The sequence below is a fragment of the Herpailurus yagouaroundi genome, unplaced genomic scaffold (genome assembly GCF_014898765.1).
Source record: "Herpailurus yagouaroundi ecotype Mexico unplaced genomic scaffold, PumYag 159, whole genome shotgun sequence".
Taxonomy (NCBI): domain Eukaryota; kingdom Metazoa; phylum Chordata; class Mammalia; order Carnivora; family Felidae; genus Herpailurus; species Herpailurus yagouaroundi.
In genome coordinates, this window is record NW_024412400.1 from 65,666,992 (window position 1) to 65,692,247 (window position 25,256).

General features: G+C 40.4%; 1 long non-coding RNA gene across 1 annotated transcript; it reads left to right on the forward strand.

Moving 5' to 3' along the window:
- Window positions 1–824: 824 nt before the first annotated feature.
- LOC121033999 (uncharacterized) lies at window positions 825–24,941 on the forward strand. Its single transcript, XR_005792243.1, has 3 exons — window positions 825–922; window positions 23,374–23,468; window positions 24,506–24,941. It is a non-coding gene; the product is annotated as an uncharacterized LOC121033999 (long non-coding RNA).
- Window positions 24,942–25,256: the final 315 nt, after the last annotated feature.

Genomic DNA, 25,256 nt, shown 5'->3' on the forward strand with positions numbered 1-25,256 from the left:
ACTTTCCCACTGACTTTAAAGAAACATGAAATTTGTTAAGCAGTGATATATAGTTTAAAAGAAATGAGCAGAAGCAGTGGGAAAGCGAAACCATCAGGCCTTCTGAGGAAGTGGCTCTGTGCTTGACCTTCTTCACCACAGCAGGCCCCAGTGTTGGGCCTCATGCTGCCACTCCTGTCAGAAGGCCATGCCCCTTCCCCATGGCCTGCAGCCCTTGCTCCACCTCTAAAAGACAGTCTTCCGGGCCACCTGGGTGGCTCAGTCCATTAAGTGTCTGACTCTTGGTTTCACGATCCCCCAGTTCGTGGGTGTGAGCCCCACACTGGGCTCTGCGATGACAGTGCAGAGAGATCCCTGCTTGGGATTCTCTCTCTCCCTCTCTCTCTGCCCCTCCCCACTCACGCTCAATCTCTCTCTCTCTCTCTCAAAATAAATAAAAACTTAAAAAAAGAGAGAGAGATGGTTTTCTGTGGTAATGCAGAGGAGCCCTCGACTCTGGGAGCAGGAAAAGATCAAGAGGCTCTGCAAGACTGTGTGGGGGGTTGGTCATGCATCTCAGAAGGAGACCATATGAGCTGTGTGCTCCCGGGCAGGCCAATTAACTTCTCTGATCAGAATTTCTCTTCTGTCACGTTGGGATTCTAACAGCTACATGGCATTGGGAGTAGGCAGAGGATGGAAGTGAGGTGAGAGCAGCTGCCTCGCTTCCCGCCAGGCCTTCCTCCATTAGCCCTGCAGCCCAGAGACTGCTAGGTTCAGTGAGTTTAGCCCTGAGCCGATGATAAACAAAGACCAGGAAGTCCGCTTGGCGGGAGGAGGGAGAAAACAACTCCAGTGCAACCTCACAGGGAAACGCTTTTCTATTAATCTTTGATTTTCGGTGCTATGAGTTCCTGGCACTTCAGCACTTCATGAAGAAGCAGTAAGTGGGAAGGAAGAGGTGGAGAGAAAGAGAGAGAGAAGGCGGTCCGGCAGGGCAGAAGTGTCACACAGTGGCCTTGTTACAGGAAGGGAGTGAGCAGGAGCATGTGCTCAGAGGAAGAGAGGAAAAGGTGGTGGCTTGTGGTTGCCAGGTGCCAGTACTGGAGGGCAGGCCTGAAATGTTTCAGTGTGCTGGAGAAGTTTCCACAACTCATCCTGTGTGGTGGCTCAGCCTATACCAGTTCCTGGATACAACGACTGGGGAGTATTCTAGGCAACTCTGGGTGTGGATCTGTGACCAAGAAGTTCCTTTTAAGCTGGTGATATGCATACCAGTGTGGGAAAGGAGGTCAGGGGGCTAGCCTGGCCTCTCAGTAAGTTAGTAGCTGCCCCTCTCCTGTGCTGTCCTGAGAAGGGCAGAACCAAATCTTGAATGCCTGCCGAACGGGGGATGAGATGCTGAGGGCAGAGACCCTTTGCATTTGTCTCAGTAACTCAGCATTAAACTGGTGCATAGTCAATGTTTGTACAATTTTTCAAATTCGCAGATACTCCTGTGTTTCCGTAGGTTTTGCAACCTTTCCTCTGTCTTCAGGAAAGAGCACTCTGGGATTCCTGTATCACTTCCCTCGTGTCTTTGTGGGACATTCCCAGAGAGAATTTTAACCCCAAATAGTAATAATAATAATAATAATAATAATAATAAATATTTTATCTAAACAAGTAACCTAATTATGAGTTTGGTTTGACTTTCAAACTCACAAAGCTATGGAAACGAAATGATAGAATCCAGTGTAAACAGAGCCCAGCTCACAGTGAGCTCAGCCTCTTTTTCAGACAATGGGCTAAATTAATTGTTGTCTGAAAGAGGAAATCCAACTGCAAATGCCACCAGGCAGATTTGCTTTTCTTCTCTATTCCAGAGTGCAGTTAAACAGTCTCTGCTGGTCTACAAAACAGCACCCTTTGGGATATTTTCCCCTTCAAAGAAAGGAGAGAACAAAATAATTTTTGAAGGGTTGTTGTACCTAGACTGGTGCCTCAAAAGCTTTTAGGTCACTTCTATTGAACACAGAGGAAAATAGGGCTGTGTAATTGGCCAGGAAATAAAGGAACACGATCTGTTTTCACCTCCATTATCTAACTAATGGAGGTCACTATGTCTGATTGTGACTAAGGTTAATCATTCTGACAGATGTACCTGTGGAGACTCAGCTAAGTTGTTTTGCTTGTCCCTTGGCTGAATCGGATTGTCGTCCCTTTGTTGGGGTGGGCAGGAGTGGTTTATGGCATCCAAGTTATTATTTCCCAGTAGGTTTCTTGCATTCTCAAATGGGAACACACATTTATTTTCTTTGGAAAGTGCATTTACAACCAAGCTAATTGGCTTGCTTCTCCACTGACCAAAGACCACGGTTATTGGTGGTGTTAAGATCCTTTATAAACTTGCTGACTATAATCTTACAGGCTGATAAAGGAAAGGAATGAACAAAGACCACATCACAGCTGGAACCTGAATGATTAGGGAGGGACAGCAGTGTTGTCAGGATGTTGGGGAAGAGAGGACTTTGGTACTAATGCTGTTTCTCACTTGCAAACAGTGAGAAATACCCCCAAAATACCATTAGTCAATGATTCCATTTAATGTAACATTTTAACTTCAAAATAGTTTCTATTAAAAAGTGTTTGGGGCACCTGGGTGGCTCAGTCAGTTAAGTATCCGACTTCGGCTCAGTTCATAATCTCACGGTTCGTGGGTTCGAGCCCCACATCAGGCTCTGTGCTGACAGCTCAGGGCCTGGAGCCTGCTTCAGATTCTGTGTCTCCTTCTCTCTCTGCCCCTCTCCTGCTCACACTCTGTCTCTCAAAAATACATGAAAAAAAATTTTTTTTAATTGTTTGTCAGTCTGGATTTGATCAGCAGTTTTAAACAACTGGATGGATTCCCAGTCTTAGCTGTTTTCCCAGAAAATTGTTTCCTCATACATAGTGCAGCTAGTTTGCAGAAAGATGTGGGAAATTATTCTCCACATAAGCAAGTCTGCTGGGTATTAAGTATTTTTCTATAAAGTTACATGAAGTAACAAGATTGGGCAAGACGTATGAATAGAGTATAAAAAGTCAAAATGGCAGAGTTTCTTGCTAGGATTCTCTTGGCAATTTTTCCTAATGTTTGTGCCAAGGGCTCTCTGGTATAATTTATTAGCTCCTTTAGTAATAGTGAAATTTTCATTAGAAATGTAGCTCTATGTTACTTACTAAAAATGACTACTATTTTCAAATGCTTTCTAAGTGCCAGGCACTATTCAAAACCCTGCATGAGTATTATAAACATCACAACAACCTGATGAACTAAGCCTTATTATTACCCCCATTTTACAGATGAGAAAAAGGAATGTAACTGTCCTGTGCCATAAAACTATTAAATGGTAGCATCATGGTTCCAGGCAGCATGGCTCCAGAAACCATGATATTCAGAGTGGGTCTGTGGACCAGTTATAAATGCAGATTCTTGGTTCCCAGAACTCCTGAAGTCAGAATCTGCATTTTAATATCTCAGGAGATTCATGTGCACAATAGAGTTTAAGGAGTTCTGGTGTACTATCTCCTTCTTGACTGGATTGATTTGGGCAAGGCATTTGACTTTTCTGAGCCTCAGATTTCTTGTCTATAGAACAGATACAATAGCACAGTCTTTGTAGATTTGTTGTGATAACACAAAGAAATGCCACAAAGAGTCTGGCATTCAGAAAGTACTTGATGTCTAGGCAATGGAATGATGCTTAAGTATCCCCAGGCTTTGGGGCACCTGGGTGGCTCAGTTGGTTAAGTGTCTGACTTTGGCTCAGGTCATGATCTCACCGTTCATGAGTTCAAGCCTGGAGCCTGCTTCGGATTCTGTGTCTCCCTCTCCCTCTGCCCCTCCCCTGCTCATGCCCTGTCTCTCTCTGTCTCTCAAAAATAAACATTAAAAAAAAATTTTTTTAAGTATCCCCAGACTTCAAAAGTAGTCCATGATATTATCCAAAGAACTTAAAAAGACTATCCACTACTCTGCTTCTCCTTGCTCCAAATACTCTTTCCACTACTGAACAGTTGAGTGACTAAACGTTTACAGAAACCTGGTTTTTTTTTTTAACATTTGAATTTATGGTAGTACCTCCTGACTCCAAGCCTAGTACCCTTTCTTCCATATTGGTTTTATTGCCTTTTTTAAAAAAATTATTTCTGTGGTGCAAAATATATCATACATAGATAAGGTAATATAAAACATGCATATGTGTAATATAAACAATAATCATAAAGCCATAAAAGCCATAAACTATAACCCAAGTCATAAATATAAGACTTTGATCTAGAATAAAATCTCTTACCTTGTCCAGTAACTTGGACACTACCTTGTGCTCTCTTTATTCCCAGAGAAAATAGCTATCTTGATTTTTGTATTCCTTTTTTTGCTTTCAAAAAAAAATTCTTTTAATGTTTATTTATCTTTGAGAGAGAGACAGAGACAGAGACAGAGAGACAGAGCACAAGCAGGGGAGGCACAAAGAGGGAGACACAGAATCTGAAGCAGGCTCCAGGATATGAGATGTCAGCCTGATGTGGGGTTCGAACTCACAAGTCATGAGATCGTCACCTGAGCCAAAGTCAGACACTAAATCGACTCAGCCACCCAGAAGCCCCAGTTTTTTGCTTTAACAAAAATAATTTTACCACACCTGAATTCTATGTACAAGGGATTGTACAGGAAATATTATTTTGTGACTTGTTTATTTCACTCAGTCTTATTATTTTTACATTTCATTCATGTTGATGTGTGAACCGTGATTTGTTAAAATTTTCATTGCTTTTGGGTATTTAATTGCATACATGTTCCACAATTTATCTGCTAAAAAGACTTTGGGTGCTTTCTCGTGTTTTGGATAGGTAGTGCTGCCATGAGTACTTTTACACATTTCCCTGACACACGTGTCCATTTATCTGGGTTGTGGCTTATGTTCATGTCGCCTCACTAGGGAAAGTTTCCAAGCGCTAGCACCAATCTGTAATCCCACCTACAGTAAAAGAATTCTTATTGCACCGCACACTCATCAACACTTAGTATTGTAGAAGTTTTGGGCCAGTCTGGTGGGTGCGTTATTGGAAGTCATTGTGGCTTTAATTTGTGTTTTCTTATAGTGAGATTGAATATCTCTTGCTAGGTTATCGTTCATTTAGGGTTCCACCTTCTATGCAGTAACTGTTCAAATGTCTTTAACATTCTTTTTCTATTGGAATGTCTTATTCTTATCAATTCATGGAAAATCTACACATATCCTGGATACATGTCCTTTGTTATTTACATGTGTTGCCAGTATCTTTTGGTATTTTTGTGGATTTTCTTTGCATTCTTTTAATAGTGTGTCTTGATAAGCAGGTGTTTTTAACTTTAATGTAGTCACATTTGTTAATCTATTTCTGTATGTTTTGTGCTTTCTATGTCTTGTTTAAGAAATCCTTTCCTACTCCAAGTCATAAACATGGTATAAAATTCCACGTATTTATGTCTTAACATTTATGCTTTCAATCTACTTGGGATTAAAAAATTTTTTTTGTTATGGAATGAGGTAGGATGTGCCATGTTATTTTTCTTCCATATGGGTAACCAACTGTCCCAGAACCTTTTATTGATAAATGCACTCTTTTCCTGTCCATCTCTAGTACTAACTCGGTCACATATCCAGTTTCGATAAGTGCATAGGTCTTTTCTGTGAGTTCCCGATTTTGTCCTTTGATCTATTTGCCTGTTGCTTTGCCGATACTACACTGTCTTTTATAAAAAGCTATCTCAGCTTCTTCTTCAAGAGAGAGTCTTAGTTATTCTTGTTTTTTCTTTAGTTTTCTTAGCTGTAAAATTAGGAGCTAGTGCTAGATAATTTCTGTGGTTCTCTCTAACTCTGAAAGATTTATTTGATTCTATATGACAACATATTAGGTAATCACATGGTGGTTTTCCCTTGATGATACCATCAGATTTAGGGATTATTTTACCAAACTATATTAATCTTTTGAAATAATTTTACATGGTTCTGTTATGAAATTAACACTGCCCTTTTGTTTGTTTTTGAGAACTTTAAATGTTTATTTTTTTAATGTTCATTTATTTATTTTTGAGAGAGAGAGACAGAGAGACAGAGAGAGAGAGAGAGAGAATGCGAGCAGGGGAGGGACAGAGAGAGAGAGGGAGACACAGAATCCGAAGCAGGCTCCAGGCTCTGGGCTGTTAGCACAGAGCCTGACATGGGGCTCAAACTCACAAGCTGTGAGCTCATGACCTGAGCTGAAGTCCGAAACTTAACTGACTGAGCCACCCAGGTGCCTCTGTTTTTGAGAACTTTAATGCTCTTAGACTCTACCATCATTTTAGGATAATGGCATTGTTGATACACAAGAGTTTTTAGAGTGTTACATGTGCCCAGCAGTTGCTGGGATTTAAAGGAAATGTAAAGAAGCATAAATCACTGTCTCTGGTGTAGAAGAATTCATGTTTTAGCTGGGAGACATGGCAATGACCCAATGCTATCTCTGACACATCTGGACTTGGTTAGTTAATTTTCAGGACCTCGAGTTTTTCTGGGTTTTTTTTCTCCATATGAAAAATTAAGGTCTTATACTGTATTATGGTAATGCCTTTTTATTAGCTCTAACATTTGATGAATTTCCATATGACAGCTCTTTCTATTCTCCACCCATATGAAGGCCGTCAAAACACACATAATCTGCAAATAACTCATCCAAGAAAAAAACTTAGAAGAGACACTCTTTCTCTTTATAAACATTTTGTTAGGAAGAGGGGGGTGGGGAACCATATCTGTGGCAATAAAAGAAAAAAAAAAACAACAAAAAACAAAAAAACAAAAAATAACCTTTCTGGGTTTTTGCCCCTCTGTTGAAATCAGAGTCTGTATTGTAAAGTTCTGTTTCTATCAACTAGTTTATCTTGTTTAGTTTGTAAGCCTGGACTCATGCCATGGTAATGTGTTAGCTACTTTGTATGCCATCCAAATGCTGGATATGCTAACAAAAGAATTGCCTGAAAACAGCAAAGCACAGATGATCTTTGACACATTTTGAACCTAAATTAAAAAAAAAAGCCAAAACGGAAACCTGTTTCCCAAGAGAACCGCTGCAGGGTGAATTTGCCTTGCCCTAAGGAGGAAAGGGAACTTTCCAACTACACAGAGGTAAAACCATGACTAGAATACTGATTTCCAACCCCAAATTGGCTCTTTCTCCCCATAGAAGTATATGACTCTGACACAGATGGCCTTTTGGGGAAGGCTCTGTGAGAGAGGAGATCCACTCTCTTCTAAGTGATGAAATGATTTTAAAATGATTACTCTGTATGCAAATAGCATTTCCCTAGGAGTGCAGAGAGGAAAGTCATACCTTGCAGTACACTATAGCAGTAAATATTCATAGATGAACTCTTTCACTGAGGTCAAGGCTAATAAATATTTCTTCAAGAGATAGAATTTATGGCAGCCAAAAAATATGTCTGATCTATATTTTTACCGAATATGTTATGGACTGAATTATGTTCCTCCCAAAATCATATGTTGAAAGCCAATCTTAGAATGTGACTTTTTTCAAAGATGGGACCTTTAAGGAGGTAAGTAAGTATAGTAGGTCTTAAGTCTGGGACCCTAATCCAATAGGACTGGTGTCCTTATAAGAAAAGGAAGAGACATCAGGGATGGGCACATCTGGAGAAAAGGCCATGCAAAGACACAGTGAGAGGGTAGTCATCTGCCAGCCAAGGAGAGAGGCCTCAGCAGAAACCACACCTGCCCACACCTTGATCTTGGACTTCCAACCTCCAGACCATGACAAAATAAAAACTCCCAGTCTGTGGAGTTTTGTTATATGGCAGCCGTAGCAAACTAACATAATACCTACAGAATCTCCTTTTCTGAAATTTTCTCATTATTTTTCTGGGAATAAAGGAACTGCTTTATTGACTTAATTCCATAAAAATGTTCTAGCTGAAGCCTCCTGCCCTATCAAGTAAAGCACAAGCACCTTGCCTCTTACTTTGGCTCCAGCTACTGCTCTGCTATTACAGAGCCTCTTACTCTTCCTGTCCCATTGTGCTCTCTCTGATCCCTCCCAGGGGCGCTGGGCCGGGTTGGGGGTGGGAGCTGTAAATAAAGTAGGGTCACCCAGACTCGAGATGCAGGGGGATTCCAATTTTTCAAGTTGACACATAACATATAACTAGGTAAGCAAATATCAAGAATACTTGGGCAATCATGTAGCCAAAGTGGAAAGTTAGCATTGATTTGGAAAATACAAGCAAGGCAGGGGCTAATTTTCTTAGAAGTAAAATAACGACTCTTTACTTTTGGGTTTTTGTTTTGTCTTAAAATTTTTGTTTTTTACATTTATTTATTTTTGAGAGACAGAGAGAGACAGAGCACAAGCGGGGGAGGGGCAGAGAGAGAAGGAGACACAGAATCCGAAGCAGGCTCTGAGCTGTCAGCACAGAGCCCGACGCAGGGCTCAAACTCACAAACCATGAGATCATGACCTGAACTGAAGTCGGACGCTTAACTGACTGAGCCACCCAAGCACCCCTGTTTTGCTTTGTTTTTCATGCAGAGATCTCTGAATTGTCACTGGGGGTATTTGCCCAAGTTATCTTGCTTAACTGTTTACCTGGTTCAATTCTTACATAATGCTATCTACTTTGTAATGAGTGAGCATGATTCAATTTCACCAAATCAGCATTTTCTGAAATGCATCTTTTGTTTTTTTCTCTGACCCGTATGTTTTTTAAAAAAGAAAGGGTTCTGTGGTCAAGAAAATTTAACAGTCTTCTCCCCCGCAACTCAAGGCACTTATTTTTATTTATTTACTTGTCATGATTTATTGCTGATTACTATGTGCCTAGCACTGTGTTGAGTGCTTTTTGTGCATTCTACTGTTTCATTCTTGCATTATAATTATAAGGTATATGCTCATCAATTTTATGTATAAGAAACTTGGGATCAGAAAAGCTAAATGATGATCCCAAGCCTGATTAGTGGCAGAGCTAGGATTTGAAAACAGATCTGTTGGGGCATTTAAGCACTGGGTGCTGCTACCTCACAGTCTTTCATGGATCACGTGCACGAGTCTCCCAGACTGACACATACATTGCAGGGTTTCTCAAACCACTTGACACAAAATCCTTTACTGTGTTTTGTGTGTGTGTGTGAGTGAGTGTGTGTGTGGACTATCTTGGGAACCTTGTTTCCCACAAAGCACACTCTGGAAAAACTTAAAAACTGGAAAAAAGTGACCCAAATATAACAGTTTTAATTGGCGAAAGGATCTTTGTTACAGAAGTACAACTAAAATACCACCTAAGACATCAAATTCTTTGTAATTAATAAGAAAGTCTTTTTAGGGGCACCTGGGTAGCTCAGTCAGTTAAGTGTCTGACTCTTGGTTCCGGCTCAGATCATGATCTCATGTTTCATGGGTTCGAGCCCCACATCAGGCTCCACATTGGCAGTGTGGAGCCTGCTGAGGATTCTCTTTCTCCCTCTCTCTCTGCTCTGCCCCCCCCCCCAAAATAAATAAATTTTTTAAAAAGTCTTTTTAAAAAATGTTTAATGGTGACTATTCAAGATCACCCTAGAAGCAGAGCCTGAGATGGGCATGCGTATGCGGGAGATTTGTTGAAGGGATACTTTCAGGAGAGAGGGAACCATGAACCCAGGATAGGGTGAGGGAAGCTGGCTAGCAAGGAGGAGGCCTCAGTGGGGGCCCACCTTCACGCTGATCCCATAGGAAGCTCTGGAGCATAAATTGCACCACATTGTTTATCTCATATTGAGACAAGGGGACTGGCTTTTTGTGGTCCTGTGTCAGTCAGCCATTGGCTTCATGCTGCTCCTACATGTGGTGGGGTGGGAAGGCAAAACTTCTCGAGGCAGCTCCTGTTGGCTGGAGACGGTTCTCTGGAGAAGGAGCACAGCAGCTGGGTGGTGATTGATGCCCCAGCTCAGTAAACTGGATCTGGGTGACACATCAACAGCACTCACCATATCCTCTCCATGTACTGGTCAGATCCACTCACTTCTTATATCAAGTTCACTCCATCTACGTATAGATTCTTCACAAATTTTTTTTAATGTTTATTTTTGAGAGAGAGAAAGAGAGAGAGAGTGGGGGGTGGGAGGGGGCAGAGAGAGAGGGAGACACTGAATCTGAAGCAGGCTCCAGGCTCTGAGCTGTCAGCACAGAGCCCAAGGCACGGCTACAACCCACAGAATGAACCATGAGATCATGACCTGAGCTGAATTCATGACCGTGAGATCATGGCCTGAGCTAAATCAACTGAGCCACGCAGGCGCCCCTGATTCTTCACAATTTCTAAGGGAATCTTACAAAGGCAGATTTGATGCGGGGCACTATAGCCCCACTACTGCAGTTTGTCCTGGGACAACAATGGACATTCCACCATCTTCCTCCTCTACTTATTTAGATTACCATCCCTTTCTGTTAGTACTTATGCTAGCCTGCGTGGCTAGTCTGTGTGGTTTGCCTGGTTAAGTGACCCAGACCTTCCTCCCTGGGGTGGTCTGAGCCACTGGCGAGTGGTTGTACTTGCCCGTGTGCAACTAAAACTGGGTATGGAAGTGTTAATATATGCCCCAGTGGAACACGGAGAGCCAAATATATTCCCCCCTAGCCCATTATGTAGCGTAAAATCTACCTTCATGTAATCATCAGTGACTCCTGCAAGTGTGCTAATTATTTTTGTGCCTGCTGTTCTATTGGCTCAAGTAGACTCAAATGACAAGGGGGCAGCTGTAGCTTTAAATTCAGTGATACTCTTACTATGTGCATGGTGTAATTGATCTCCTGTTGGGAACCAGGACACTCAGACTCACAAAAACTAAAGTTGCAGGAATAGGAGGTATGAATTCCCCAAGTGTGTCTGAAAGTGATATTAAGGGTTTCATCATCATGGCCGTTCATAATGGATAGTTGACATTTTGGCTGCCCACTCTCCAAACACGCTTCTTCTTTGAGGAGACTCTCAACAATAGCGAGGGGGTCAAGCTTCGACTCCCAGTACAGAGGCCAGGGAAGATGGACATTACACTTCCCCTGCCCCCGGCAGCAAGAGTGGCCAGGCGGATGTCTCTCCAAGTTCTTGACTGTCAAGTGGGATCAGACAGCTCTTAGTCCCTGCAACTGCAGCCATGTGTCCACAGCAACAACAGTAGAGACAACGTTCTATGAGGCAGTTTCTGTGAAAAGTTCTTGGCTATGCTTTCCTGCCTTGTTTTTGCTGGGATCTGCATGTCTGGCCTTTTCTGCATTCTGTCTGCAACCCAAGACTCTTCCAATGATTTCCCTTTCTTACTAAAGTATTCCGAATCAGTTTTTTGTCTTCTCACCAAGAACTTGGACTAACATATGCTCCTTTGTTGGCAGCAATAAAGCGTCTGACAAGGTAGGTAGTGCTAGGTAACAGACACAGAAAGATATGAACCATGGCCCCTAGAAAGAAAAATACTAGATAGAATGAGAAGATGAGTCTGTGACAGATATTCACGGAACCTGACCAGGCGGGGAAGGGCCTCACTGAAGAGGAGAGACTTGAATTATGTTCAGGGTAGCTGATACCTAGTTATTGGAGTTACCAAACATACACCAAATAAATACCACCACATTTACCCACATTATCTTTGTTTTTAAACTCCAGGGACCAAAGTCCACCTAATGGGAACTATTAGCTCTTATTATCTTTCAGCTCATGTGTCTTTCTGTCCCATATCATGGAACAGTTTGAAATGGAGAAATAGTCATATCTGTACTACCACATTCATCAGTCCAACCAAGATTTTCTTGTTTTCTTTTTCAGAATAACATTTTCCTTAAAACACTGACTCTGAAATCAGTATTTCCAAACCACTCTGAAATCAGTATTTTGTCCTCCCTCCCTCCTTCCTTCCCTTCCTTCTCTTCTCCCTTCCATTCTTTTTTTTACTTTAAAAATTTTCATTTTATGAATATTCTTATTCAAAATATTATTTCACTTTAATATGTATTCATTTCAGAGGAATTAGAATAGGAGAAAAATGTACATCAGAAAGCAGTAATTATCAGTAATCATTCTTGCCATATCTTTTGTTTTTGTTTCTTTGGTATATTTCCTTCAAGATTTTTTTCCTACTCATTTAAGCCTATATTAACCAAATCGTGACAAGGAATTAGTAATGTGAAAAGATTTACACGTATACAATTTATGTATATATAATAAATATATAATATGTTCTGCTTTACCCACTTAATATTTTCATTTTCCATTTATGAAACCATTTGAAGATGTCATTTTTTACTACATAATTTTCCAGCATATGACATAACTTTTTATGCGTTCCTCTAACATTTGGATTGTTTCCAAACACTACAATCAAATTAATAGTACGAATGTTTCATTTGTTCATGCATCTTTCCCCACATATCAAATTGCCCTTTTACTTTAGCAGAACTACAAGGTTAAGAGATACAAAAATGTTAAGTTTATTAAAGCATAGTGTCACTTCATCTTCAGAAAGTTTGCACTAATTTACACTGTCAGCAGCACTGGTGTGATTACCAATCTCACTACTGTAGCTTTTCAAAATTATTACTAACTGGATAATTAGAATTTTGGTGTTATTATAACAAACTTTAAGTTATAAATCCTGCTCCTGCTTTGATAACCAGAGTTATCACTCACCTGTCATTCCAGATTTATAAATGTACAGCTTGTGAGTGGGGAGGTGCAGATGATTTTTAAAACATATTCTTTATCAGGAAAATGTCTAATATGAGTTGAGGTTTTCTATGAAAGGAGAAAGACTACAATGACTGTAATTTTCTTATCTTCCTTGATAACCCCATGTGCATATTGTCTGTTTTACATATAAGCAAATTATGTGGATATATTTTCTATCAGGTTGTACATTGTCTATTGCAATGTCCTCTTTCAAACTTAGGTAGTTTAATCTGAGTCTAAAGATCACAAAAGTCTTTTCCTGTCTCCCGAAAGCAATTTTCCCCAAAGCAATTTGAGAACTATAAAACTAGCAATTACTAGATAAGTTCCACTGGCAAAATAAGATGCTTGGGGCTAAATTACCTGATTTGTATAGAAAAGGACTTCAGAAAACTCAGAAGTAGCACTTGAAATACTACTAACTAGACAACATGTGGAAAAGAAATTGAGTTTTGTTTCCTTTCCCTACAAAGATGTTGATTCTAAAATGTCTGGAAGTCCACATAGTAAGAATATTTTAGATAACATTTTTCAAGTCAAGTGCAACCATGTTCTTAAAGTCTTAAAATAATATCTAAAATGTGATGAGATTTTAAAGCAAGAACATTCAGATACAGGTTTTGTCACCTCAGCTTTTGACTCATTATGGCTGATACACACTTAAAAAAATTTTTTTAGGGGCACCTGCGTGGCTCAGTCAATTGAGCATCTGACTCTTGATTTCGGCTCAGGTGGTGATCTCACAGTTTGTGACTTTGAGTTCCGCATCGGGCTCTGTGCAGACAGTGCGGAGCCTGCTTGGGATTCTCTCTCTCTCTCCCTTCCCCTCTGCCCCTCCCCCATTTGCTCTCTCTCTCTCAAAATAAATAAAATAAAACTTAAAAATGAAAAATTTTAGAACCTGTTAACATCTTTCCTTTACACCCCAATCAATTGCTACCTGTAGAAGAATGAACCCCAGGATTCCCTAATATGCACTCATACACATAAACATGTGCACACGTGTAACTACACCATATCTTCCCTCAGCTTTCCTTCACTGACTGTATCACTATTCTCCATATAAAACAACTAAGAAACAAAACAAAATAGTGGCTTCTGCATCTTCTAGTGCAATTTAACTTGATGCCCACAAATGAAGCATTGGCCATTTTTAGCATCATACCAGGTAATGCAGTCTAGGGGAATTGACTTGAGTGGAAGGGAAGGCATTTCTTCTAGTTTTTTAACTAAGCTCTCATGAACTAAAAAGCTGGGTGCTGGGTTCAAGGAAGCTTTATCACTCATCTGCATTAACCATGGATTTATAAAGTTTCTGGGCATGCAAAAATATTGTGTGATAAAATTTAAATGCTGGGAAGGTAACCAACAGTGACATGATTTCCTGCTTTAGTATGAAGATTAGCTAAACAGAATAATTGAGGTTTTTTTTTTGGGGGGGGGTTAAGCACTAAAGCTGCCAAAGAGATTATAACTCAGCATTATCTGGAAGAAAAGTTGGCAACATGTATCAAAGGCCATATCAAAGGTCCATCCTTCTTGACTCAGTGATTTCACTACTAACAATATATCCTAAGAAAAGAATCATAGTCTTGCAAAAAGATTTATGTGCAAAGTGTTCATCACATCATTATTTGTAAGATAAAAAATTGGAAATAACCTAAGAATCCAGCGATGGGAAAATATTAGGTGGAAACATATAAAATTGATGATATTCAACTATTTGACCTGCAAAAATGGCAATTTTATGTAGTTCAACCTAAATATATATCAAATATATTATGTTAGATCCAATTTCTAGACCAGATACATCAACAAAGAATCACTAAGTAGAAGTATACTTAATGATGTGAAAAATATCAGAATATATTGATTGAAGAGGAAAAAACCAGTCATATAACAAAAGAGTCAACAGGACATGTCCTTCCTTTAGTGACTAGATAGACATATGCCCATGAATTAACATGATTAACATATGTTATCTCTGGCTGTAAAACTATAGATTATTTTATATTTATCTTTTGTACCTTTGTTTTCCAAATAGCCATGGTAATTATGTATTACTTTTTGCAATCATAAAAATACACTAAATGCTACACACACAATAAAAAGAAAGGGCAGAATATTTCCATGCCATTTTACTTCTGTAGACAAAGCACTTTGCTTCCCTTCACAGTTTTCCACAATTCTTGTCATGGATGCGTTTCCATTTTCAACTGGGCAGATCGTCATGGATGTAAAACAATTTATTATCCACCCTTAAATCAAGGTTGGCTTTGGGTTTAGATAGTTAATTTGGAGAGGGGAGATGTGCCTTCAGAAAAAAAGTTTTCTAGATGGCTGAATGTCTTCAATAGAAGAAAAGCTTTCAAAAGGACAGCCTTCTTTCCTGAACAGTAAAATTCTCCTTAGGTTGGGGAAGGGCATGGCGCTAGTGGGCCAAGACTGAGCTCCAAGGCTCCAAGCACATGGGGCAGGGCATTAAAGGCTGAAAAAAGAAGAGCTTGGTGCCCTTACAGACCTACTCTAGTTCATGGTAGGGTAGTCGAAGCATAAGATGAGAAAAGCAAAGCAATGGGCTTCTAATACCTTTGCACTTTGACACATGTGTGGTGAATTGGAAGGAGTTCTTAGGTTCAAGATCGAGTTGAGAAATCTATCTGGATTCTGTAATCCACTGGAGAGAGGAAACACATGTTGAAATATTAGGGTAAATGATTACAAATATGAATAAGTCCAGATTTGTTTCAAAACATGTAACATCTTGAAGTATGAATTTAGTTACTTCATAATTTGGCAAGTTACTTCATTTGGGAAGTTTGAAATGTGATAGTTCTTTGCTAGGGCCTCCAGATGAACTGCTTGGATCCACCCAGAATTTCAGAAGTCCTGTTTCAGTGACAATGGAGGGAGTTCTCTCCTAGGGTTTTATAAAACAAGGAATTGGGAAAACACAAGTGATGTTATTGGTAAAATGTATTGATTTAGTAAATAGTTCATGTGGACAGGTATTGTGACATATGTTAGTGTCATTTTAACTACCAATTCCTCTACTCAACGACCAGTAATAGTACCAACACCAGAGCTTGAGTGCCTGGGCTTGAACACCAGCACTGACACTTATTGTCTGTGTGACTGTAGTCAAGTTACCTAACCTCTCTGTGCCTGTTTCTCTATACAATGCCTGTAGTAATAATGCCCCCCCTTGTTGGATTATTGTGAAGACTAAAGTGAGTTAAAATATGCAAAGTACTAGAATAACTGGACATAGAAGATAAGAGGGAAGTGGTAGCTTTCAGTATCTTAGTACTCTTCTGTCTTTTACATCAGTAGTTATTAGTTTTTTGTTTTGTGTGTGTGTGTGTGTGTGTGTGTGTGTGTGTGTGTGTTTTGATCCAGCATAGTGAGAAGCACAGTATCTTCTCATCGGTAATTGCAGCTTATTATGGCAGTGATTTTTAAAGGGAGGGTGTGGAAACTTCCCTTGTGTGTGTCAGGGAGGGGTGGGGGTAGATATTAGACTCTTCAGTGGAGTCCCTCGCTTTGTAAAAGCTTTCCGGATAATTTTGATACCTACTTCATTCCAGTGAGGACGACAGGGTAAAATAGCATATTTGAAGACACAGTTCTGCATCATCCTCTTCCAATCTGTACTAACCTATCCCCTTGGGGACTTGCTGCTCCCGGACACAACAGTTCTCAGACACCCCTCTCCCCTACCAACTTCAAATATTATTGTCATAGGTTTGCTTCTTTTTGCTAAACTTTGGTGACGTTATTAATACCAAACCTGTCTTGGGCATTCTTTTTGCATCTGCACGCAACAAGCACTAGCCACTCCACTCTGACCCCTCAGGGAACCCTGCTACCTCCCTGAGCAGGAAACAGCTGCCCTGCTGTTTATACAATGGATGTATTCTATTACGGATCAGCCCTGTGATTTGGGGCAGGAAGAATCAATAAATGGGGATGTTTTTAAGGCACTGCCTCTGCCTTTGTTGTGGGAAAACACACAGAGGCCATTTCTCTGCAGCACTCTGTCTTCTACTTCAAAATCTTCCAGTCAGAAGAGACTTCCACTCTGGCCACAACCAGGACGACACTGGGACTCTCATGGGCTCTTAGCACGTTTGCTTTGATGGCCCCTTTCTCCATAAAAAATGTTAAGTTACAATTTTATGTTTGTATTGGTATAAAGATAAATACATCGATATTATATATCAAAACATTTTATTCAGCCTAAACATTTAGATTTTTTCTTCTGATTTAAAAATTTTTAAATGTTTATTTATTTTTGAGAGAGAGAGAGAGAGAGAGAGAGAGAGAGACAGAGTGTGAACTGGGGAGAGGCAGAGAGAGAGGGAGACATAGAATCTGAAGCAGGCTCCAGGCTCTGAGCTGTTAGCACAGCTAACAGAGATCATGACCTGAGCCAAAGTCGGACACTTAACCTACTGAGCCACCCAGGTGCCCCTTTCTTCTGATTTTAATAGAAATGAAAACATTTTCATAGACCCCTAGGAACACTGTGATCCCGAGCTATAGTGCGCCCCCGCCCCCCGCCACCATGCCTAACGACAAGTCGACAAGTCGGTCCTCACCACAGCACCTGCCTGGGGCCCAGCACAGAAGAGAGTTGTCATTTTCCCCAGCCCCCTCCTAGCGCTCACATTAACTCCAAGGCAAAACCTAGGAGGAGCAATTCAATGAGTAGAGAATCAGGTATGTTAGCATCCTACAACTTAGCAGATATTGTTGCCTTTGGTCTTGAAGGAATAATAGTTATCAATGTCTACAATGCATAACTACAAATGCCAGCACCTTATCCCTAACAAATATGGGTTGTTAGCTGAATTGCATGGGATTAAATTTCCAAGGGCAAATCTACTCACATCAGGTGATGAGGTCCTACCCAGTCTGGATACTATCATGGGAATACATATGAGGACTCAGGTTTATTGTCTTAGGCATACACTTGCCCCTGCCTTTTATATTTAGAAGCATACCCCATTGTATACCGGCTGGGGCAGCTCTGACTTGTTATAATGCTGTTTATCTCAGAAATAAATTTAAAAACATGATGTGTGTGTCTCCATGGTGATGTATGCGATTTATGTACACATTCACATTTACATGTTTCTTTGTTTCGAGTGCTATGGCACATTTCCAGGAAATGAAAGCAAGGGTTACAGATGGTTTTTTTTTTAATGCTGTTGGCCAATAAGCTTTAGCTCTAAACACAAAGACTATGAGCCAGTGAGTACTATAGCAGGCTGGTCTGAACTCTGTGATTTCTGAAACGTGTAGTTTACTCTGCTGTAACTTCTTTTTCTGCAATTTAGTTGGTATTTTGTAAAGTACCTTCAATCATTAATGGTTCACCAAGGCTGTGTAAGTAATAGCACTGAAAATGCTGCAAAGTATCAAAGGAAAAGTACCATGCGAACATGGAGGGGCGGAAAAGCTCCTAAAAAAGATGCTTTCAGAATGACGTAGGCAGAGATCAACAGCTACATTTGGAATTGCTGTAGATATTTAAGAGGAAACAAGATGACACTTATTTTATGTCAATAAAAGTGAAAATTTAGATGAAATAGATGAAGTTTTGAAAATGTTTGTTATATTGAACTGAAGAAGACTAAAAATCACCCACTTGAGGTAGCACTTAGAGACAGTTAGCAACCTTGACCAGACTGGTTTCAGTGAAATAATGGATGGGAGGAGAATAAAGAGACACAGTAAGAATGGACAATTCTATTGAAGACTTTTGATGTAAAGGGGACAGATCTGAATCTGTTCCAGATCCTATCCTACACCCACACACACACATGCACACACAGATTGCCTCACCACTTGACTGAATTCACCTACTCTGCGAACTCCTGGATTGGATACTGAATTCTTTTTATGCGATTCCTGCCTGGATAGATCACACTTGCAGATATTTAGATGACATCCCTTTGGATTATGCATATCTTTGCCTGTCTCTACAGTCAAGGTTAGCTAAAGTTATGCTAATGTTCCAAGTTATTCCATGCTTTTAAATATCTAATTGGATTTTTCAAGATGTCTTGCTTTCCCACGCTTAGTTAGGATCTTATTATTGCATATCTATTATAGTAATGTACCCGTCTTCTAGCCTTCAGGTTTTTTCCTTGACATCTGCCTGTATAACTCAGCCAGACTGGCATTTGCCAATATGGTTTCTAAGGAACACTAGTCCCATGGGCTACACTACCAAAAAGGCTTCCACGACCAGCTGAGGTTAGGAAGTGCAGAACGCTGGAACCATCACCAGCTTCCCTATCACCTCTTGGAAAAGCGACAGTGCACACAGTGTATGAATGCTTTTAAGGAACCCCAAACCCATTGAGTTTTACTTAACACAGACTTTAACAATGTAGATACTTGTGATCAGGTCTGAAAATATGTTAAGATATCTGCAATTTACTTTAAAATAGCTTCAGCATTGACTCAGTCTGTGGCTCTAAAAGAAAAATGCACATTTCCGACGGTCAGCCAGCATTCTGAACTACAGAACTCGTTATTTAAGATGCTTCTGTTATGTGTGCCTCAAAAAATACCCTTGTTTGTTAACTGGCATGGTGAATATTAGAAGCTTTTTTTTTTTTTAATTGGTGAAAATAATGGCTGATTAGCCTGACAAATGGTTGGAATGAGTTCTCACTGGGGAAATTAAAGGTATATAGGATATGCGGATTGGCTAAAATCTGAGACTCGCTTGCATTATAACCTGGTAGCAAGGTCATGTGAAGTAGATGACCTTCACGCACCTCAAACTTCTGCAGTGACTATCGTTATCTACTAAAAAAATCATGAGTCAGGCATTCCTAAAGATTGTTTAAAACAGAATTTTATTTTTAAAAAATAGGCACTGTGGATTGTAGTGTACAAGATATGTAAGTGAAGGATGAGAGTTGAGGCAAACTCTAAATAAAGTTTAAAAAAGCATCACTTCCTCTGAGTATACAGATAATGATGCATTTGATTCTCTGATTGTATTACCTCAAGCAAGGGAGAACGGCTACAAGAAACAAACCTAATCAAAACTTGTCCAGTATACTTGCCTGGAAATTAGTCATGAATCTCTATAAACCCTACCTGTCCTCTCAGTTCATCTAGAACAAAATTATAAAAAAGAAAACAGTGCCGTTGCCATGTTGATGCATCCATAATTCACAGAGCCCAGGGGATCTAAGTAAAAGGTGAAAACTTCCAACTGTTCACTGCTCTGGTGGGTATTGTGAACTGACTTGAACATATTTGATTTTTTATAGGAATCAGATTCTTTTTGATTAGAAGGAATTAAGAGCTAGAACTCTCCTCCTCCCACAACCTACCTTTCAGATAACAATGAAGTCCAGAACCGCACAGCATTCTGCTACACAAACACACACTTGTCAGCGATGATCATTATCACCTGTCCTTGTCAGACTGATGAACTCAAAACTCTGTTCTATCATATGCCCAACCCATATCTTTCAGGAAGGCTTATTTCAGGGAAAAGTAATAAATTCTGGCAGAATTCAGCTACCTTCCCAGTTAGAGTCAATGAACAACGATCTTTGGGGAAATCTGCACACGGGAATATATTGCAATCCTAAACCTACAGGACCATTATAAAGAGTATGAACTGCTAGGCTCAGGTTTGCTAGAAACTTAGATGCCCTTCAGGCTGACACAGAAATGCTGGTACAAAATCCCCAGACAGCCTGAATATCTTGACCACCACTTGTTTCAACAAAGAATAAATCAATTAGGCTAATTAACCAGGCCTCTCTTGTTGAACAAAAAAGAGAGTAGAAACACTTGTCGTAGGCTTTTTCAAAGTTACTATAAATCCCAAGAGTGTGTTCTCCATTAAGGTTGAGTGTAGGGTTAATTTAACTAACATAACTTCCTATTCCAATGACTGTGAGGTATCTGGTACTGGACCAGTCTTCCCCCCATTAACAACTGGATGTATGTATTCAATGACTGTTTTCAGATGTTGTACAACGGGCGGTTGTAGTGATCCCAGAGGGAAAAAACAAACAGTGTGAGCCTGGTGATCTCCCACCTTCTGCCTGGAGGCATTTTTCAGACTGTGGCACTAAGAGGAGCTACTCAAGCACCGCATGACCATCTCACTGAGCTGAGTACTAGAAGAAGGGAGCTGCACAGAGCAATCTACACAGTGATTCCTGAAGTATCTGCCTAGTAATCTGCTTGTTCCTTGAACGCAACTTCATGGGGCTAGACAAAGAACTCCTGAAGAAAGAAAAGCCACCTGGAAACCATGTACTGAATAGCTATTGGAGTTTCCAGAGGGCTGGAAGACGTTTCCATTCTAACCTCCCAGAAAAGAGAAACCTTCCTGTACCTTCTGGGCATTCACTGGAGACCCTTGAAAGGTGATGCCTTAGGAATAGGGCTCATCTACCTCTAGAATAAATGCAACTCAAGATCTTCCATAACAAAACTTCAAAACAATCTTGAAAAGATCAGGCTGATCTGCAGGAATGTTAACTACCCACCAGAACAAAATAACACTCCTTAAAGGAAGAAACAAAACCCACCTACTCCATATAGCACTAACAAGATCTATACAATAAAACTTACAAGGTTGTAATGTTTCCCAAGGACTGGAGTGATCACATTTCTGGGTTTGGTAGGATATTCCTTGAGTTTATTATGTGTCATGGAAAATATCCAGATACAGACCACTTGTCAATCTTACTTGGGAACTTTGGTTCCTTTCATTTTGGAAAGAGCATTGTCTTGGGAAATATGGGTTGGGGTACAGCAGAGGCAGAGTGGACTGAAGCAGCAACCTAGGATGCGTGTGGGATCATAACTGCACTTTGACAGTCATTGATTACATGCCTGCTGTCTATATAGCATGGGGCTAGGCACTGACAGCCACAGAGACATATATAGGCATTGAGATATAAACCTAAATACCTATAATTAAAATTTGAGGGGCCCCTGGGTGGCTCAGTTGGTTAAGTGTCTGACTCTTGGTTTTGGCTCAGGTCATGATCTCTCCATTTGTGGGTTTGAGCCCTGCATCAGGCTCTGTGCTGACAGCACAGAGCCTGCTTGGGATTCTCTCTTCCTCTCTCTCTGCCCTTCCCTCACTCGTTCTCTCTCTCTGTCTCTCTCTGTCTCAAAAATAAATAAATAAACATAAAAAACAAAACAAACTTGAGTGAAAAAAGTGAGTTAGTACAGGGGCAATATGGTAGAAGGTCTCACAATTGATTTCAGCCAAAGTGGTGGGGTGAGACTAAGAAGGAAGGCATACGAGGGAAGGAAAGAAATGCTCAGAATTTTTCCAACCTGGCTGCTATATAGTCTCAGGGATTGTGCTCTGTGGTTGCCTCTGCTCTTTCTCAACTTCTGGTCTGGTTCTAGGATTCTCTCCTCCTGAGAACTCTGAGGTTTGCTTCTGCAGGGATCTCTGTGCCATTGTCCCCAAAAAGGACCAAAATGGAGTCAATGCCTGGGATCAAGAATGGGGTAGTGAGCTGTGAAAGAACTTATTCCTTTCATGAATTCTGGAAGCACAAAAGGAAAGAAGGGTTAAATGCATGGATTAAATGAGAGTGAGGAGTAGGGTGTGTAAGTAGCCCATGGGGAAATGTCAAGAACAATAGAGGAGTGTATTTAGAGATTGTGGAAAGAAAGAAGTTCCAGATTCGAGGCTCCATACAGGAGGAGGAGTTGGAGGCTCAGGGTGCAGAGCTAAGGGCCTGGCTGGGAATTTCTATGGGAAGTGTCTGGTAGTCATGGGTTGGAAGACACATAGCTAAAGAGAGAGAGGTCTGAACCAAGAAAGATGCACCTGAGTCCTTGTCATTAAAGAAACCTGACCCCTAGAGATAAAGGCAGCTGAGAGAAAATTCAGCTTTATCTAGAATGGGGAGAAAATGAGGAATATGGAGGCTGAATTAGCAGGTAAGGCCAGTGAGGACAGGAAAGGAGCGGTCCGTGTTCTAAATCTATGACAAGTTTGTGTATCACTATGAACTAAGAAATCTTGTGGTTGTAGCATCTCAATTCTATGTACTTAGCTTGTACAACTAAGATTTTCTCTATAGTATAAAATAGTTTTACTTTTGAACTGAAGTATTCCTTCCATCTTTTATTAATTCTCACCAGTATACTTAATACCAGAATTTACCACGTGTTGGTTCCTAAATTATTCTCTTTATTTCTTCAAATAGTTTATCTGAGAAGATATTTACATACATGCTAGTAACCACCACATTTCCTCATCCTTGTTCTATCTCATCTATTTATCTCAATTTTTCTGCTTCTATATTGAGTTCCAACACAAGAATTAGCTTTTCTATGAAACCTTCCCTGACTTCAAATGAACTTGATAGTGGGTTGTAGTACAACGTTTTTCAAACCCTTTGTTACAACCTATTCCTGGGGCCTGAAATCAACTTAGAGAGTTATGACCAATATTTTAAAATGTGAAATTGAATACAAAAGAACAGAAAATATTAGCATGCCTCACATGTAGTAATTATAAGTATCATATATCATATATTTATACACATATGGATATTGGAGCATCTAATGTAAAATGTATTTCTGACTGTACATTATAGTCAAAGATATTCTGAATGTCACAGATGCTGCAGAAAGAGTGTTGGGGGATGTGAAGGACTGAGAGACCTGGGCTATCATCCCAATTTCATCACTGTAATTTCCAGGTGACCCTGGGCAGGTAAGTCCTTCCTCCCTCTCTGGTCCATAATGATCTTCTGTTGTAAAGTGAGAGGGTGAAATTTGTTCCCCAAACTTTTTTCAGCTTTCAGCTTTTAGGAGTCTTTGATTCTTGGAACTGCAGGGAACAATTTTTGGGAGGAAAACTGCTGAAGTAAAAAGAGGCTGAATTTCAAGGATGCTGTTTTTGGAGGAGGAGGACGACCTAATTTGTCCTGGGCAGTGGGCAAGGTCCTTAACACAGAGTGTTTCTAGCCCTTATGTAACAGAGGACTTTGTTGAACCCGTCCAACCATGATGATTTGGATTGTGCAACTTTGGGTGTAGAACCGAAATTCTTCAACAAAATAGAGGGGAGGAAAAACAATGGTGAAAAGGATTTTAGGAGAAATATTAGCCCATGAGCCTGGGTCCTGAGTGGAAAGAGGCCACCAAAGAGAAGACTTTGGTGGCTAAAACAGCCAAAGAAGGAATATTAGAGAATAGAAATACTTAAAGTTTGTTCTTTTTTGAATTGAGATAGGGAGAAGGAAGGTTGTGCAATTCAAACGGATCTTCTTCATTTCCCCTCTAACTTCTGCAGAAAGTCTAAAATAGTTCTATGCACGTGCATTCTCTGCAGTAACTCAAAGAGCTGAGAGGCTTTACACTGTGAGCCTGGCTTTGCTCAGCACGAAACAGCACATAAAAGACACAGGGGCCAGAGGAAAGGAGATCTCCAATTACTGCACACCTGAGCAACAACCCTGAAAGAGAGCTGGTGTTATCTCCAGCTCCTCAGGCCATACTAAAAAAAACACCCCAGAGGTCCCTCAATGACATTTTATACAGTGAAGGGCCTCCTCCCCCCTCCCCCTACCCCAATCAAATACGTTTACAATTCTCCTTGAAGAACCGGAACCCTTTTAGGAAGTCATGGTCTAGGACAGGTTTTATTCTCCATTAAATTCTCCTTTTTAGAAAGAAAAAAACATCCCTATGCTAGTGTTTAGAACCTAACAAACCGCACATGTTTCTGATACTTTATTCTTTCTCTAGGTAACTGAAAAAAAAAAATCGTTCTTACCATGGCAACCTCCGTGCTGGCTCCAGAAAATGCCATTTCTTATTGTGCTTTGGTATACTGAACGTCAATGGAACATTTCTGTAGAGATCAATTTTTTTAAGTAATCATCTTTTTTATATATGTTATTTAACTCCTATCCTTCAATGCACCAACATTCTTAAATGGCAAATGAAAATTGCGCTTTCCCAGTAGAGTGAAGTAATTCTTAAACCAGGGCTTCCAACAGGTTGAGGGAATGTGAATTGGTTTTCTCGCTGGACCCAGGTGATATTTCTTCTGTATTTATGAAAGCAAGGAGGCTGCTGTCCCCTTGCAGAACCAAGCCACCCAAGCCTCTAAGAGCATGAAAGCAGCCTGCTAGGAAGGAGATGGGGTATAGCAAAATAAATGTTATTACGAATTTTAGCAGTACTCTGGCCTATTGCCTTTTTTCTACCTCTGCTTATTGCTTTAGAGGTCATTTAAAATCTACTACCTCAGGGGCGCCTGGGTGGCGCAGTCGGTTAGGCGTCCGACTTCAGCCAGGCCACGATCTCGCGGTCCGTGAGTTCCATTCCCGCGTCGGGCTCTGGGCTGATGGCTCGGAGCCTGGAGCCTGTTTCCGATTCTGTGTCTCCCTCTCTCTCTGCCCCTCGCCCGTTCATGCTCTGTCTCTCTCTGTCCCAAAAATAAATAAACGTTGAAAAAAAAAATTTATAAAATCTACTACCTCAGGATCTATGA